Below are 6,115 nucleotides of genomic sequence, written 5' to 3'. Positions count from 1 at the left end.
ATTCCGATCTAACTAAAAAAAAAAAAAGGTCGCCATTTTCTTTTTAATTTCCAGAAAAAATAAAAAGGAAAGCATTCTAAGCATAAGAAAGGTTAAACTATAATTATTTATCTGTTTTCCCGCGAAAGCAAAATTTGACACAATTTCGTTTATAATGTGGAGGAAAACCAGCTTCCCAAAAACGGGGAAGTAGGCAAAAAATAAAAATTGCCTTTGTATAGAATGGTCTCACCAACATTGCCTAGCATCATTATACTGTCATCTTAGCCCGAAGACCAGATCTACTTTTTTTCTTTTTTTAATATTTCTTTAGATGAGGTTTGATCATTTCAATTATTTAGATTATTTGGACTACTGTTCTCATCTTAGATATTATTTTCACAGCGTTTCGGTCAATGTAACCTCTTACTTTCCTTAAGCACGTATTTTCCAACTCGGAAATCTCTCTGTTGAACTCGGGAATCCGTACACAATTTTTACACTTATTTTTCTTTATTTTTATTCTTTTTCATTTATTTTTATTTATTTGAGATAATTTGATTCCGATATAGCTCTCCCCCCCCCCCAAAAAAAAGAAGAAAATAATAACTTGCTATTTTTTAACTCTTAAGCTTCGCTGGCTGTTAATTGTACTATTTCTTTTCTTCTCTGTCGGCTTTCCGCCTAAGCAGGGGATGATGTAGCAGTCAGAGAGAACTATTTTCTCTGGTGAATCAATGCCCCACTCTGAGTTCTTCGGTCACAAGCTGACCTATCAGCTAACAGGGCGCATTGATACATCTGTTTCCTAAAATGTCTTGAGGGAACGTCAGTCAGTTCAGTCAAAACCAGACCTTCAGTCTAACAACACCTATCCTCTCTCGTCCCCTGCCCACCAGACATCTTTAGCATTGACGGCTTCCACTGGAGAAAACTGCTATTAGCTGAGGACGACACAGTACTGACTGACCGACGACGACCTCCAAATAACATTTTTCCCTTTCTTCCTTTTTCGCAGTCCGACCTGCCAGTTCCTGCTACAAAAAATATTCTTCGTTGTTATCGTTAAAAAGAAGTTTGTTGTTCTTTTGTGCTGGGTTCTTTAAACATATTTTATTAGGAAGTTAAAACAGTTACCTCTCTAAAAGCACCATAACGATTTCAAAATGGCTTTTTATCGCTTTTTTTTAACGGAATTTTTTTAATATTCTTATTTTTTAGTATTTTTGCTTTATGCTTTTATATTCTTGTAGAATGGAGAGGGAAGTTGTTTTAACTATTAAGTAAAAAGTAGGCTGAGCAATTCACATTTGCGTGTTAGTTGTTTGTAAGCAAATAACCACTGAGCCATTCAGGAAGTCGAGTCCATAACGAGAAGCGTATTTCATGACGCCATGTTTATCGGTCTGTGTTAAGCCATTTAAAGAGCAGCGCTTCGCTAAATTGTCCAATTGGCTACAATTTTTGTTTCTTTTCTCTTCAAAAGGCACAATAAAAATAAAAAGGAAAACCTAAAATGTCGAATCAACCAAAAGGAATGACGATAAATAAATGTGTCCGACAGAATGAGCTAAGACAGTGCCATGTATAACCTGATCTGACTGGCTAAATGACTTTGCTACTAAGACTGAACGTTGGAAAACAATATTACGTTTCTGAATTTTTGAGATGAGAATTGATTATTCGTATTATTTGGATTCTTCAACTACTGTCCTCATCTTGAGTGTTATTTTCACAACGTTTCGGTTTATGTAACTTCCGACTATCTTCATGTATATCTTATCGAACTCGGAAATATTTCTGTCGAACTCCGGAATCTTCATGTCGAACTCGGAAGTCTGCACGAAAATTCGAACGGAAATGAAATGAATGGCTCTCGTCTTGGGAGGCCTCATGCTTTGACAAGCTTCTGGGCTTGCCCTTTACTCCTGATCTTAAATGGAACAAGTACATCAAATATGTTGCCAAGAAAAATGGTGGGATCTTTCTATCGATCAAGTAGATATCTCACTGCTGATGCAATTCTCTATCCATATAAGAGCCAGGTACGTCCAAGGATGGAGTACTGTTGCCATATCTGGGCAGGAGCTTCTAGAAAGGACCTGCCCTGCCTTGATAGGGTTAAAAATAGACTTAGTAGCCTCGTAGGAGATGTCCTTTTCTATTCTCTGCAACCTCTATCTCACAGAAGAGATGCTGCGAGTTTGTCTTTGCTTTATCGTTATTTTCATGGCAAGTGCTCGACTAAGCTTCAATCTATGCCCCCCTCGCCAAATTTCACAAGAAACACTCGTCTAGCTAGTTTATCTGTGCCTAAACCTAAACATAGATTCCATGAACAAAGCTTCTTTATTAAAAGTGCATGCATGTGGAACTGTCTTCCGTTTTCCTGCATTCCAGCTGACTACAATAGGGTTGTCTTCAAGTCCAACGTAAGCAAGTCCTTGATGAGCCGTTCCACTTAAGTTTAAAAATTTACCAAATTTCCATTACTAACGATTACTATATTGTCCAATTGACTACTGTACACTCTTAACCCTTATCCCCGAGTGGTCCCTGGGCCTTGATAAGTGGCGATGCCTATGTAAAAAAAACACTCTTTATTTAATCGTTAGAGGTATCGCTCGACGGAACACTTGCAGTAAGGATTGAACCCTGACCCTCCAAGAGAAGGTAATTTATAGCTGAATTTTACCAAGTATAAGACCCTGCAGAACGAGAACATGTTATCCCGGGACCAATAAATATAAATTACGATATAACACTTTATCATTTTATTATTTTTATTATTGTAGTAGACCCGTGCTAGGAGTCACAAATGAAAGAAACCACAAGTAGTGTAAAGTGTATGGATATAATATGTATTTCTCAAAAAGAATACAGGAGCCACTAAAGTGATTTGTCCCCCACAACAATTATCAACATAATTTCTCTTCCTGTTATTGTGATAACGGGCGATGGGGATCAGAATTATCCAGAATTTCACTGCATTTTGCTCTATTCAGCATTGTCCAAGAGCAATAATTATGAGATTACAGCATTACATTTTAAAGGAAATAGCTCCAATATATAAATTGCATTATTTTTTTTAGCATATAAAAACACGAGAGAGGAACGAGTCTGGCGAAGGATAAAGAGAGGGTTACGGAGAATGATGGGAAAGGCGGAAACAGTAAGATAAAGAGACGACTCGAGAGCGAGAGAGAGATATAGAAGTTTTAATATAAAGATGCTACACACATTATTTAGATTCTGATTATTTTTTATATGGTCCTGGTTAACGCCGATTAGTCCTGCTAGTCATATCATATAAAAGAGAGATCTCTGTCTGTGGGTGTAGCTAAAATTCAGAAATTACACAAGCCACACCCACAAAACTGATATATTTTTTTTCGACATTGCCTCGGGTAAAATATAGACATATTTTCTTTAATATTCAGTTCGTTTGGGAATCACCAGGAATAGGTTCTGCCAGGAGGAATTCGACATTTAGCCCTTAATGTTGTTCCTATTTACGTTGCCTCTTCACGAGGGCAGATTTAGACACCAGGGTCGTTTTCAATGTGGAGAAGCACTTTATGTTGTTATTGTGTGGTAATTTGGTGACGATTTTTCCAGTTGCCTCAGGAAGCGAGAGAGGGAGTTATAGACACTAAAACTACCCTGATAGGTATGCAAGAAAAAAATCCCACAATGTGATGTGCTCACCCAAAGAAAGAGGTACTACCATGAATGATGGTAAAACGCTAACGAGTATGGATGGTAACGTTCAACGTTGCCAAGACAAATCTCGTTTCGTTTAATAATTACATGAAACCTGACCAACCACCAAAAGCTATGGCGTAAGATACATTACCTGGAAATACTTGGTTCAAGCACTTTGGTTTGACGTTCATAGGAAACATGAGTTGGAATAGATACATCGAGATTATTGCTAAGACTGCTGTGATGAAGGTGAGCTCTCTCTACAGTGCTAGAAAGTTACTTATACCTGAAAGTATCCTGTACCTCTACAAAGCCACTATTCGCCCATGTATGGAATACTACTGTCACATTTGGGCTGGTGCAAGTGCTACTAGTCTCTCGCTCCAAAAGAGAATTGCCAACCTGATAGGTCCCGAACTGTCATCTAAGCTTAAGCCCCTGTCCCATTGACGATATGTTTCATCTCTCTGTCTGTTTTACAAGTATTTTAATGGTGGATGCTCTGACGAACTACAAGCCCTTGTGCCCCCTCGACGAAAATACTCCCGATAAATCTGACAAGCCGCAAAGTTCCACCCCTCCACAGTAGAGATCCCTAGATGCAGAAAGAACTCATACTCTAATAGCTTCTTTCCAAGAACTGCCAGACTTTGGAATTCCCTTCTGGTTTCCTGCTTCTCCAACTCTACTGACATGCAGAAGTTCAAGTGTAATGTGAACAGACATTTTGCTGCTAAACTCCCTACATAGTACCTCTGCAACTTAAGTCCCTGATAGTAGCCCCCTACATCAAAGTTGCAATGTGCCTTGTTTGGGGTGGAAATGTAATTTTTAAAAAATTGATAACTAAGGTAGAACACAATCGAGGACTCCGCTAAAATTGCACAATCAGTATTGGACAGGCCCCTATGTATCTTGTCGGGTTCCTTGCCCGGACCAATGTGACTTTTCCACTCTCCAGACTTCCCTGTCTTCCATCAACTACATCAGATCTTCAGGATCACAGTTGGCGTCATGTGTGATTTGCTTGATGTACGTGGATCTAGGTCGTTTTATGCTCATGCACCAATGCCGTAGAGTCCGCAGCAATACATTTCTCACCAGCTCTTGCTTGCTCCTCTGACAGTGACCGGCAAATCGTAGACGTCGTTTCCTGATGATAGTAGTGGGTTGCCATAAAGTTGCTGCTTCGTTGGATGATCTTCCAAGATATTTTTAACACTGTTCGTAGCATACGGGTGTACGTGCCGTCTAGCTTTCTTTTCAATTATCTGTTGAGTGTCCTGGTTGTAGCACCGTAAACAAAGACAGACTCCACGATTGCCCTGAAGAACTATCTTTTCAGTTTGTCAGTAAGCTTTGAAGTTCATACTGACTGCAGCTTATCCAATGCAGCCCATGCTTTTGAGATATGAATTTCAATATCTCTCTCCGTGGAATCGATGGTGCTTCCCAGGTACATAAACAGTGAAATTCTTTCAGTGTTGTTCCATTTGGTCTCCCACTCCGCATTGAAAGCCATAAACTTGTCTTATCCGCATTAACGTAAAGACTGATGTAATTTGTACACTATACTAACGTCAGGGCAGGCTTATTACGACTGGGTTTTTTTTTTGTTACGGCATATCAGCCCTTTTCAGATTGTTTAATGCCGAATCCAGTGATTTTGAAGAATTTTTTTTTAATAGAATATTGTTTGTAGGGGTTTTTTTGGGGGGGGGGGTTTCAAGTCGGTTTCTATTTAACCCATAGTTGGGATCCTAACAGGTACTACCACTCCGGAACAGAGTAGACCTGGGAGCAATGGCAATTAAGGGGTGGCTCCACACTCCTAAAGCCCACAAATTGGTGCCTCGCCATCGGATATAGTTTAAGGTCATATCCAGGACCCCACTTAAATGTATAAAATTGAACATTGCATATCTTCAAATGTTGTGTGGCAGGGGACTCATATTACAGAGATTTGACAGGGGTTCATATTGGGGCACATATATAACAAGACTCATGTAATACATAACGATAGTGATGAGAGGGAAAGAAGACATTTATATATATTACAGTTCTGGAAGGCTTGGGACTTCATAGATATACAGACTGGAGATGTATACAAGTTTTTAACACAGAGAAGGGGAGACATTTCTTGTAATAGAGAAGATGGGACACATAACACTTGGAAGGGTTTACACAAGAGTTCGTTACAAGACGATAAACACATTACCTTTTTTTGTTGTAACTGAATGACGACACGAGACAACACGTACAAAACATAAAGATGATTTCTTTATCCATCTGATCGGCCGGTCGATGAACGTCAGGAATTCACTTGTATCTACATGATTAATCTTCTACCTTTTTGGAATTTAGGGAATTAACTGATCAACTCTCTAGCTCTCTTGTTCTCTCTCTGACTGACTGACTCTAACTGATGAAC

The sequence above is a fragment of the Euprymna scolopes genome, chromosome 28 (assembly GCF_053919585.1).
Source record: "Euprymna scolopes isolate OS-2025 chromosome 28, ASM5391958v1, whole genome shotgun sequence".
NCBI lineage: Eukaryota > Metazoa > Mollusca > Cephalopoda > Sepiida > Sepiolidae > Euprymna > Euprymna scolopes.
This window is presented reverse-complemented; position numbering follows the sequence as displayed.